Source organism: Barbatula barbatula (assembly GCF_947034865.1).
Source record: "Barbatula barbatula genome assembly, chromosome: 12".
NCBI classification, from domain to species: Eukaryota; Metazoa; Chordata; class Actinopteri; order Cypriniformes; family Nemacheilidae; genus Barbatula; species Barbatula barbatula.
The window spans coordinates 15,747,927-15,761,414 of NC_136775.1; positions in this window are offsets into that span (position 1 = coordinate 15,747,927).

Consider the following 13,488-nt stretch of genomic DNA (forward strand, 5'->3'; position numbering starts at 1 on the left):
GGCTCCCGGCTTCATGCTGTTACATCATTGTCTCACAGCTGGCAACATACATAAAATCTAAATGATGTTATACTGAATTTTTTGATCTGTTACAAATCTAATCGAGTATATCTAGCACAGATGTTCAATGACCTGTACTCCAATCATACTGCAACCTCAACAATGTTTCACGTGGTGCTAAAATGCTGTTTTAATCTTACACAGTTTGCACTGGAGTTGCCTAAAGTGTGTTATTGTGAAATGGTCACGGGTCAGAGACCTGTGTGCTTGTAACAAGAGAGCCTGTGTACTGTGAAATGTGAGAGCCTTACATGTGTGGTGTTGAGTCGATGGTGATGAGAAAATCAAGATCACAGGATTGGGTCAGAGATCTCATTCTGTTCCCACTCCCACACACACTGAGCTATGACCTTTCTTAACCCATTTTCCCATCGTGTTTTTTAATTTCCACCTACTAAAATGAACGTCATTTTCCATTTCCTTTGCAGTCTCTTTTACATGCCAATCTGATAAAATCTATTTCCCTGTTAATCAGGACAAGTTCAGGACAACCACGATGTACACTGCCGCTCAAAAGTTTTCCATCATTTCTTATGAATTTTTCTTGAATAATATAAAACCCGTCAAAACAATAATGTGGTGATGAGAATTTTATTTTGTTTTATATTGTAGCGCCCTCAAAGTACTGAAGCTACACTGTAAAAAGTAAGTAAAACTTTTCATGTTTCAAAAATATGTGGACATTCGGTGAAATCTGAAAATTTAATTTTGTAATTTTGTACAGTCTATTATTTGACTTGAATTTGCAGCTTTGCCATTTAATCAGCCAGTTTCTTCAAGTGTCATCCGCAAGTGCTTTTTAAAGTCCCAATGAAATTATAGATTAATGCAATATATCTCGCTTTGGATAAATGCATCTGCCAAATGCGTCAAAGTAGGCTTGGGTGGAGCATCTGTTAACCCCTCCCCTTCAACTCTCAGTCTGCTGCCAGATCTATGTCAAAAAGCAACTGCAGTTTTTTACATCCAATCAAATCGTAGTGAAAAAAAACCCACGCCCACTATTTTGTCTCGTTTCACTACGAAATGTGTCATAATACAGAAGTAAAAACAATCGCAACTATTGAAGTAGCTACTTTCCATCTATGCTGGGCTCTCATTGGCTGCCTTTCCTCATTATCATCAACTTCAAAAACTTAATTCAATAAAATGTTAGTTTTCTAATGGAATAAGATATTTTCTTCACAATTATATTTTGTCTACAACATAATTTCAATCATAAGCAAATGTCTTTCGATCAAGTTATTTTTATGATGAATAAAAACATTCCAGTCAAGTGATCCGAAACTTTTGAACAGTAGTGTAGGCATATTTGTGCAATGTCAACAGAGCCGATCGAGGGATTGTGGTTATAATTGCAGTGTTTCTCCTCCTCTTGGTTAAATTCAGCACTGGCGCAGACTTCACATCTTGATTGACCATTTGCGGTGGTGTAACCGATTACAGTAACGTCATGTAAATGATGCTTTTGGGGCTGCGGGTCCAGGGCAGCGTGGTAAACGACTCAGCAGGAATGTGCATTATACATTTTTTTATGTTTTTGTAGCTCAGTGGTAAGAGCATTGCGTTAACAATGCAAGGTTATGGGTTGGATCCCAGGGGATTGCAGATACCGATGTAAAATGTGTAGGATAATGCAATGTAAGTCGCTTTGGATAAAAGCGTTTGCCAAATGCCTAAATGTAAATGTAATTTCTGTGTTCCAGTGCCTGAACGGTTCACTATCACTTTACAAAACTGGGTCTCATGTAGATTTAAAGAAACAGCATCACACGAAAATGATCATTTTGTTTTCATTTACTCATTTCATTCGTCTTTACATTCTCTCTGTCTTTCACATTACTGTTGGTTGACTTTGTCATACCTGAGGTTTGTTTCTGTTACTATTCAACAGACACTGGACTGGAGTGAAATGCTGAATAATGGCAAAACTAAAGTGGCCTCGTAGTTGTTTCCACGGCTGTGTGTTCCTTGTGGTAAATTAGTTTCACAACATGAGTAATTTTCATAGTTGTTTTTAGTATGTCATAGGTGAGCGAACATACAAAGAAAGCATGAGGGATGTACAGCACCCACTTGTGTGCTGGTTAATAAGTACAGTAGGTACTTTTGGCAGGGTATTTCACGTTCTTCAGTGGAATATCAAAGAAGACCATTGGTTTGATAATAATTCAGTTGGATTGGAGCAGTCTATCAGCACTACATCTAAATGTGTGTGTGTGTGTGTGTTTGATCTGAAGTGTTTTCAGATATTTGATTAGTGATCAGTGATGTATATGAGCCTGTTGTTTAGGCTGTAATGGTCCATTATGTTACCCTGGGAATAAAAAACACTCTGATGGATCCGTTACAATTGAGCTACGCCAGAAGCTGCAAGATCAGCTCTCTGTGTGAACAACAAATTGAGAGAAAAGAAAAGGCCAAAAAAAAAGAGCAATGCAGCAAACAATGAATACAAACGAAGGCTTTAGAGATGACCGAAAGTGATGGATCGCTCGGTATGTTTTGATGATCACATTACAGTACTAATGCATAATTTCCGTGCTGGGCAGAAACAGGCATGGCCCAGACACCTTAGACGTTTTGCTAGGATGAAAATATATGCTACACTTTTATGAATATATGATATGTTTACCTCCCAGCCTGGCTTTGCTGAGACAAGCTGGATTTTCCGAATGCAGATATTTCCATTTCAAAACACCTTCAGGGGTGAACGATTCGCATTAAACTGCACTCAGCGTATCTGGTAAGTCACTTGAATCAAGCATCCTTTATATCTACAATTATTTTATTTTGTTGGAAGAGAGGAAACAAGAGCATTGATTTGTCCATGATGTTTCATGCCAGGGTAACTGTATTTCATTCACAATGTAGCTTTATTGAATATGGACAGGTTGAGCTCCATGCTTTTGATTTTCCACTTCTTGTTGATGATGTTGAAACAAAGATATATGAGGAAAATGGGTGTTTCTTGAAAATGCCCTTATTATAATTTATTGCTGTAAATTACATTATCATTTAGTATGACTGGAAAGGTTTCTTGGCAGAGTTTTCTCTAAAGACGTGGTCCGGTCTTATACACTTTGAGAAATGTACTGTAGTTGGGTAAGAAACGGGCTTCAATTGCGGTTCATCAATGGCAAACTCTAGAAAAGGATTTTAGGCCTATTTATCATATTTATATTCTGATACTGTGACAGCAGTATCTGTAAAGGTGATTTGACTCTAAATGGATAGATGTCCTTGGTATTCGCACAAGATATTTGCACTGTGATCTGTGTCCTCGTGCAACATTGGCACGGCTTTCTTTCTTTCTATCTTTCTTCTCAACCCTATTTCAGCCGAGCACAAGAGTGTTTTCATTTCCAAGCATTTCATGCATGAGACGCAGGTTGCGTTTGATTGACTTGAACGTATAGCATTTCACCTGAATGTTTCCTTCAATGCAAAAGGGCTTTATGCATAACGCACTGCTGAACTGCGCAGTCAAATCAAAGCCGGAGGCAGGCGAGTGGCCCTGTCACACACGTTCATTCAGTTCCTCTCAAACATCTACTCGTCTGCTCTCCTTCATCCTCTTCAGCCGCCTGTCAGCTTCATGCAAATAATCTCTCAAAGCTTTCACGAGAAGCTTTTTATATGTAAATCTACTCTGAATCATCTCGTCTCTGCTTTGTAAACACGTTTCATTTGTTGCTTCATCAGTTTGTATAGATGGCTGTATAGAATCGTCTCATTATACAGAAATGATGCAGTTGGACTGATTTCTTTGGAAATGAGTCCGCAGCGCGTTAGAGTTTGATGCAGTTTACAGCGACATCTAGTGAACGAGACGAGTCTTTCGTGAAACTGTAAACGGACTTTAAAAATATGTCTTTTTATTCATTAAAACCGTATGACTTGCGGTAGACTTCCACTAAAAATTACTGCTGAATAGTTTTAATTCAATGTATAAACAATAAAGTATTAATAAATGTATGTAATCAAACACAGACCGGAAGATAACTTTCGGCGAGTCGCGTGCGTCAGATGACCCAACTTAAAATGACTTGAAAGACATAATTCAATTAGATAAAATCAATTTATTTAAACGATGCTATTGTGTGCCTTCGATTTATGAAATACTTAGGCCATGGTATTATGACTTTACACTTAAGCCGTGAATGAATGCAATTCAAACACCTCTGATACAAATCTTATTAAAGATTATTGTATCAATTAAGTTATTTATACTGCACATAAGAGTGACAAAATGAAAAAAAGCTGTAGGCCAGTGTTTTATCTCTCCTGAAGAGGGCAGTGTAGGGCTCTGCACGTGTGACTGCGTAAAGCTTTTTACATTCTTCACAATGATGATCTTTGTTTGTATTATATATTTGATCATGTTGCTGCATTCAGGTATTTTTCTTTCACTTATTTAAAAAAAATATGTTATTTTCAATGACTTCAGTTTGCACACCTCTACTTGTGATCCATCCCTAGTTCCCATTCTGTCGGTTTCTCGACGTTGTGTCGCCAGAATGGGGTTTGACTTAAGAAACTATCATCTCTGATTTGAAAAGGCCAATGAAAAATTGGCGAATTAAATTTGCATGCCGGGCTCCGCCCCGGACATCCGGGTATAAAACGGAGCCGGCGTGCTGCTCACCTTTTTTGTTCTTCGGAGCCTTCGCATCCTGATGCGGACGACTTCGACGCATTCGCATTCCTATTGCTGGTCTTACGGCGTGGTGCAGCGGTGGTGGTTCTCCAGTGACTTCCCCTTGCCGTCTCGGCAATAATCCAGAGTTCTCTCTAAAAGAGCAATTTCCATTCAGCGCGGTATGTCCCGCAGCGCAACATGTCCCACTGTGCTCGCACTCATCGAGGAGGGGGACGGACACGACGTCTGCCTCAGGTGTCTGGATCTCCAGCACGCCGAGGCAGCATTTGTGGATACATCATGCCTGCACTGCGGGCGAATGATGATCCAGACATTGCGGTCACGAGTGGCTGTGTTCTTTCGAGAAGCAGCAACCACCTCGATTGCTTCCCGTCCTGTGGCAGCTGCGGCATCAGCCCTGCCGTCCACCTCAGCGAGCAACGAGGGTGATATGGGGATTACCGTGAGCCTCAATCCGTCTGCCACCCGCTCGCGGACCGTTCACGGCCCACTTACGCCGCCTTGCTCCTCAGTCACGCACTCGGACACGAGGCGTGACGACGATGAGATGCCGCTCGCAGCATCAGAGGGCCACTGACCTCGCTCTCCGGGCAACTTAGGTGACGGCGCGGGCCCTGGGTCGGACGATGTCGATACTAGTTGTCCAGGAGAAACACCTTTGGCTTAACCTTGAGCAGATGCGGGATGCTGAGAAGCTCAACGCTCCCATCTCGCAAGGTGGGCTGTTTGGTGATAGAGGACTTCTCCCAGCAGTTCTCGACGGTAAAGAATCATGACAGAACCCTCTCCTTAAGGAGTGGCAACCTGACACTCCTCAAGGCACAAACAAGACAAGACAGACTGTGAACAGGAGACGGACTGGATTGCCGGCAAGACACGGGCTGGATTTCTGGCAGGTCACAGACTGGATCGTCGGAAGGACACAGACTGGATTGGCGGCAGGACATGGAACGGATAGCCGGGGCGGGAATGGCTGGCTGGCCTGACGTGGAATGCCCGGCTGCACCGACCTGGAATGCCCGGCTGGGGATCTGTTGCAGAACCAGGATTCCTGCGGCTTCGACCCTGGAGGGGAGCCCGGCGGCCTCGGCCCTGGAATTATTATTATCATAAGCAGATATCTTTGCAATATACACGCAGAGACTAAAGAATAGACAAATACAGAAGACCCAAGCATTTCTGTAAATTTAATCTAGTCCTAATATCAATGTAGCCTAAACAACTACTTATTTAGAATAATAGACCATGTCAAACTAAAGGGAACCTGAAGAGTTTTGCATTTACAATGCATTTAACTAAACTCAGAGCATTTGCTAAGAAGATCTAAAACATCTGCAGTAGGCCTACTCTCTATATGAAATACAAACTGATCTGTTTTCACATATTGTGTCACATGTGTGTGTTGTTAAAAGCTCTTACTTGTTAACATACAGTAAACCGTGTATCACACGCCCATCAACAAGTTTTCTTCCTTCTGTTCTTTAAATGTTTATTTCTGCAAGCCCATGTCTCTGTGTCTAAAAGGTCGCACGCATGTTGCTGTGTCTGACGAACAAGTCTGGTGGGTGCGCGCATATGTGGGCATTTTTCATTGCTGGCAAACAATATGACACATTTGCAGTTTTGATTGGATAGATATAGATTCATATCCACTTTAGGAGCTCTTTGTGTTTTTGCGTGTTCTTAAGATTCGCACTATGATGAGTGAGTAATGAGGATTCAGATCATGCTGCGAACTGAACAAATCATTTCAACTGATTCGTGAACCTTTTCAAACGGGTTTACCCATTAATGATTTCAAAAGAATCGACTCAAATGAATCAATCACTCGGGAATGCCCGTAAACCTTGAAATAAACAATGCATTTTATGATGCTTATTTTAAAATGAAGGAACGTCACGCAGTGTATCTAAGTAAAAGTACTAATTGTACTGGCGTGCTGCATTCATTCACCTTTTGTGCTGAAGAGCCTGAGAATCGTGTCTCGACTGCTGCAGCGGGCGGCCAGTGTTGTGGCATGAAGGACAGGGACATAGTTAACCGAGACGTTCCCTTTCTGTCGGTCTCTCGACGTTGTGTCAACAGAATGGGGTTCCTAGGAAAACGCCACGGCGCTGCGCCGCGTCACAATCTCCTGCGAAGCAACGCTGACTTGCCTGGGCGTGTCACACGTGAGCGCTAGCGTGAATTGTGACCTTCCAGCGGAAAGGTAGGGGTCCAGAGCTTTAGAAAGATGGGAGCCCCTTCCACCGGCCGTCACGGACAGAGGCATAGTTTCTCTAATGGTGAGAAGCCTTCCGGCACTGTAAGGACCACTGGGAAGAGCTATTCCCCCCTGTGGGAACACACTACGGAGACCACTTCCTACCACAGGGAGAAGGTTAGTGGAGATCCACACACAGTCTCGCCGAATAGGGGAGAGCACATGGGAAAACATGCGGACACGAGAGAGTGTCACGAGCAGGTAAAAGTACACCTGGGAGAGGTCATGGGCCATCGTGTGAGAGCTACTCATGAGTGTAGCGGTTTTAGCTGCATGTTAAAATAATGACGAGCTTAGCTCACCAAATAAATTCTCCACCAGATCTGTCTAGATCAAATTAATGAACTGAGTTATTTAAACATCAGTACAGTCAAGGAATTAGTTTAGCTCAATGTACAATATGTATAATAATTGTTCAATTATTAATACACTTTACGTTATCTCATGGCCATAAGTTACGTTACTTCACTAAACAGAGGCTGGAGCAGAGGTAGCCTGGATCTAACACGGTTGAATTGACTTTGCGTTGTGAGCATTGATCACAGAAACCCATCACAGATGAATATATGGTTGTTTATTAAACTATATCTAAATGGTACACTTAACGATCGCAAATACAAACAAACACACAACATGAAAACACACGCCGTCACTGTGAGCGGGCACAGGAGATCTTGGGATCGGTAAGCCATGGCGATGGCGTCCACGATCCAGTGCGCCAACCTCTGTTTGGAGACAGCCCTGCCCTTGTAGAGGTGCAGCGCGCGTACTGGACACAACACGGAGGGGATTGGGTCTTCCTCCCCAGTGGGGAGCGCCTGCAGGTTCACCACCTGGTCCTGAAAAGGAGTGGTGGGAACTTTGGGCACGTAGCCGGGCCGGGGATTCAGGATAACGTGAGATTGACCGGGCCCGAACTCTAGGCAATCCTTGGCCACGAAGAACGCTTGTAGGTCCCATTCCATCTTGATGGAAGCGAGCGCCACTTGGAGAGCCGTCTTCATCGAGAGATGAGAAAGAGCAGCCTCTTTTAGGCGATTGAAATGCCAACGCAGGCGGGGGCCCGTCCACAGACCCGACACTGCGTGCCCGTTGCAGTGAGGCGTCCGTCGTCACCATGACGCGCCTCGATACCTGCCCAAGAGCGACCCCTGTCCGTAAAAAGGTAATCGAAGACCAGGGGGTTAGGGTGTGCCGGCAGAAGGGTGTGATGGTGACGCGCCTGCTGCCAGTGTGCCACACACTCCAGGGATCTCGGCTCTGTAGCCAGTGCTGGAGCGGCCTCATGTGCATCAACCTGAGGGGGACCAACCCCGCTGAGGATGCCATGTGTCCCAGAAGCCTCTGAAACAGTTTCAGGGGTACCGCTGGCTGCTGCGTGAAGTTCTTCAGGCAGCTCAGCACTGACTGGGCATGCTCGGTAGTAAGGCGTGCTGTCATGGAAACAGAGTACAGTTCCATTCCGAGAAATAGGATGCTCTGCATGGGGGAGAGCTTGCTCTTCTGGGGTCGGCCCAGTGGACTCGATCTCCCTGGGCTCATCCCGTCAGGAACGCTTCTGCTTCCGCAACGGTTGGTGAGGGGATGGTGCTCTCCTCTTTGACTTCTTCCTCCGGGGGGCCGCCTGGGTTAGGCTACATTGATATTAGGACTAGATTGAATTTACAGAAATGCTTGTGTCTTCTGTGTTTGTCTATTCTTTAGTCTCTGTGTGTATATTGCAAAGATATCTGCTTATGATAATAATAATTCCAGGGCTGAGGCCGCCGGGCTCCCCTCCAGGGTCGAAGCCGCGGGAATCCTGGTTACGCAACAGATCCCTAGCCGGGCTTTCCAGGTCGATGCAGCCGGGCATTCCACGTCAGGCCAGCAAGCCATTCCCGCCCATCACCTTAAGTGATACCACCTCGTCTGCAGGGGGGACGCTACGGAGACCATATCTATCGAAGGGAGATCATATGTGGAATACCTACACGGTCTCACCAGTGGGAAGAACTCATGGGAGTAGTAGTGCAGGGCCCAAACCAGGGGTGCACATAAGCGGTGTAGACCACCAAGGGGAGGTCACAGGTTCACCGACAGGGGAACCAAGAGTGAGAAAGCGTCAGACGGGACTACCCAAGGAGGGGAGTCACTACATGTGGAGCACTAGCCCAGGTACAAGGGTTCACCTCGTGAGGGAAACTCACATATACTGGGTGTAAATACGAGCTGCTCCGCCAGGCTTGTACCCCCCAAGTGCTTAGTGATGGATGGAATGCCTATAATTTGTCCAATTCAGGAAATAGGGAGGCCGGAATAGCGCCTGAAGAGGGCGCTTCGCAGGCGTACACCCAGCTACCGTCAGTCTCACTCAAGACCCGGTCCAACACAGGTTCGACGCCCGTGCGAAAAAAGGCTGGACGCAGCTCTGCAGATGTCTGCCAGAGAGGTGCTTTGACCCCGTGCCAACGAGGAGGCTTCACCCCATGGAGTGAGGGTCACTACAGTGGGCAGGGGCCTGAGATCAGCAAGTAAAGGGATGGCGTCCACGATCCAGTGCGCCAGTCTCTGTTTGGAGACAGCCTCCCTGCTGTCCCCTGACACAGACAAAGAGCTGTGTTCGGTCCGAGTAGAGGTGCAGGGCGCGTACTGGGCATGACAGGGAAAGGGTTGGGACTTCCTCCCAGGGGGAGCGCCTGCAGGTTCCCCACAACCTAGTCTGTGGCGGGGGTGGTGGGGACTCTAGGCATGTGGCCAGGTTGGGTTCTAGCCCACGTGGGGTACCCCAACTCTAGGCACCAGCTGGACACAGAGAGTGCATGCGGATCCCCTACCCTACTGATGGAGCGTCAACAGGAGAAGAGTCTTCATCATTCGAGAAAGATCGGGTTCTCCAGGGGCTCCAACGGGGCCTTACGCATGCCCACCAGGACCATGTCGAGGTCCCAGGAGGATACGGATAACGATTAGCCCCCGTGTACCCCTTACACTGCCATACCACGGCACCCCTCCCACTTGCTCTAACGGGACTCCACCCCGGATGGGACATGTTTGTCCAAGGGGTTAGGGTGCGCCACTTTTTAGTGCGCCAGTGGCATACCTTATTTGGTCTATAGGCGCTGATGAGAGCTTCTCAGGCACCTGTGGAAGATCTTGAAGGTGATTTGGCGAAGTGGAAGAATTGCTGACCAGTGCAGGGATGCTGAGGAAGTGTGGATTCCCAAAGAGGAGAACTTCAAAACATTAACCAGTTTTGAACATCTCACTATTGAGTGTTGAAGGAAGGTGTTTTTCAGGATCTTCTCACAAAGACTGACTGAGATTCTCCTCAAGAACAACTACATTAACCCCTCAGTGCAGAAGGTGGGGATTCTTGGAGCTCCCGGCTGCTTGGAACACACTGGTGTAGTTACACAACTCCTTAGAGAGGCCCCTGAGAACAGAGGCGACCTATTTTTCTTGTTGTTGGACCTGGCTGCACAAGCTGGACAAGCTCCATCCTGTTCCCAGTAAGATTAAGAACCTGATCCTGGATTACTACAACAATTTAAGGATGCGGGTCACTTCTGGGTCAGAAGCATCTGACTGGCATAACATTGGGAAAGGAATAATAACAGGCTGTACCATCTCTGTTATTCTTTTCGCTCTTGCCATGAACATAGTGGTCAAGTCAGCCAAGGTGGAATGCAGAGGGCCCTTAACCTGTATATGATGAGTAACATCCTGCAGCTTCCCTTCACTGGCCTCACGGAACAATTCATGGTGGTATGCACCAGAGAAGTCCTACAGTACAGGGACTGGCAGCAGCAAGTCAACCTGGGTAGACAGCTGAGGTTCCGTCCAGACTTATGGTGCCCTGGGAAGAACGTATTGAGGAAGCCAATGAGTGGAAACGTACTAAGTACCAGGAACTGGTGGAGGAGTGCAGGGAGAGAGGCTGGAGAACCTTCTATGAGCCCATAGAAGTTGGTTGAAGAGGCTTTGCAAAGTCCTTAGTCGTTTGGGCCTTACAGGGGCGGCAAAGAAGAGGGCCATTCGATCCGCGAGTGAAATTGCAGAGAAGGCCACAAGGGGGTTTTGGATTAAGAGGGGTGTTTCGTGGACTGCAATGGGACGCAAGTCTGGGCTTGATCTACCCCGGCTGGGTTGCCTGGGCGAGGGTGTATGATGTTGCGAGACCTGAAACACCCAATGATCACAGGAAACATCACTGAGGATGCGTCCAAGTGCATTCATGAGATGTTTCTTGCATAGTTATACAGATTTATTGTGTTATGATTTGATGTGGGTGTGGAGACAATGACAATTTCTCGCCTTAAATTATGTTTTGGAGAACAAGAACTGAACAAGGACTTTTAAGGTTTTTATGTACGTCCATTGGTCAATTAATTTTAAAGTATAACTTACCTGTCTGGTCCTATGTTTGGAGGGGAGTGATCTGATGACGTCAATATCCTGAGTTACTGTTAATTAGTGGTAGTACCATTTCAGTTCAGTGTTTATTTACAGAGCACATTTTAAACAACACAAGGTTGACCAAAGTGCTGCACAACAGCATCATTAAATTAGAAGAAATAGATAAACACAACATCAGAACAGAAATACTATGAATAGGAAGAAAAGGCCAAAGTAAGATAATGTGTTGAAATACTGATGGAGTGATTTTAATGTGTATTATGGTGTTATATTATTTATGATTGTGCTTCTATGTTTATGTGAAGGCAGTGATGCCGAAATAAATGTGTATTCTTAGTTAGGAGTGTCAATCGACTTCAAAGGTTGGTACGATCTGCTAGGGTTTGGCAGGAAGAAGAGGAGGTTAGAATAAAAGTTTGTGTGAAGAGAGGGGAAGGAGGTTGAAGGAAGCCTTGGGCATTTTCCAAACTGAATTTATGCGCCCTTGAAGGGCCCTTCGCGAAGGGGAGGCCATTTGTAGGGACGTTTCAAACGAAAGTGAACACCTGAATCCCTTTGCGAAGGTTCCTTTCAGAAGTCCGTTAGCAGAGGGCACATGCCATGGTCACTTCAAGGAAGTGAGTTCCGTTCGTGATCATGTGATCTTGGATAACGAGTTCTCGCGACGCATTTTGAAGCAAATTTGGTGTGGGATTTTGACGTTCCCTACAAATGAAAGTACAATGAATTCGTTTTTATTAGTTTTTTTCTCAGTGATAAATATGATAACAGATGGTTTAAATATAGTATCAAAATAATTTAGTGTACAGGAAAGCATGTTTAATATTTTAACAGTATAACAGTATTAAAATAGCTACTATGGAAATTTTGCCTAGGGCACCCACTTAATGTAGGTTCACCTCTGGTTATGCATGTTTGCAAAATAGGACATTCTTTATATGAACCATTTGCGGGAAACCGTCCTAACAAGATTCCCACAATGAAGTGTAAATAATGCACACAATGTAGTTCCAGTCAGTGACATTTTTAGAGCATGCCAAAAATGCTTCTGTCCTCTCTCAAGGTTTGAGAAACTCTGAACTGCCTCTTTGTGGGAATGTTCTCACAGGTTGTGTTCTTGCATTAAAAAAACACACAGAATATGTTCTGCACACAAAATGGAACGACGCAGGCATCTTACGAAACCTTGTACGTTCAAATTTGCTATTTTCAAGAAATGGTAAAACCCTCTCCTTATTAAATAAGTTGTCAAGTTGCTTTTTTGTTTTGCAAGCACTTTTTCATACTTTTTATTGATTAGATATTTGTATGATCCAGTGACAAAAATAAATTCACGAAATATGGAGAACAGGTTTTAGAAGGACAACAGCGGTATGCATCAGACAATGTTTTTGCACCTCGTCTTGCTGCTTGCAATATTTCACACATACAGCATCGAGGGACCCCTGTAATCTATTTATGTATAGCTTTATTTTTCAATATTAGTGTTAATTATGTGTGACAATCCTCTTAAACTATTTTTTACTTAATATCTACAGTATGGTGCGTTTCAATTCCCCCATGTATACTGTAGTATCCCCTAAAATGTAAATTTTTCTGTTATTGGAAAGTACATTAACAGTATAGACATTTTAGTCCATATAAAAAGATTGGGACATACAAACACATGTAACAGAAGTGGCCTTTATTACCTAGAAGCACAATAAACTTGACTATACCCTAAAAAAATTAAAAAATGTGTGAAGCATTAATTGTTTTGACTTATAGATTCTGTGTGACATCACTAAATTCTTCTCTGGTTGAACTCTCGGGTTGGAACTGCAAGAGTTGAATGGCACTACTCTAAAATATAGCAACATGTTTAAAAAAAACTATAAAAAAATTACAGACAGACACAACAATATAGTGTGTTAATGACCTCATACACTCTTTCTGTCTCTTTCCATCTTCTGTCAGGCTGTTTCTTAAGAGATGCGGCAGACAGAGCAACTTGGCAATAAACGGGCACAAAAGACATGGATGATGACAACTGCTTTGTGCAATTGTGTGCTCATGCTCAAAGACGGTATAAGCAACCCGACAGCAGTGGAGACAGCAAGACGAG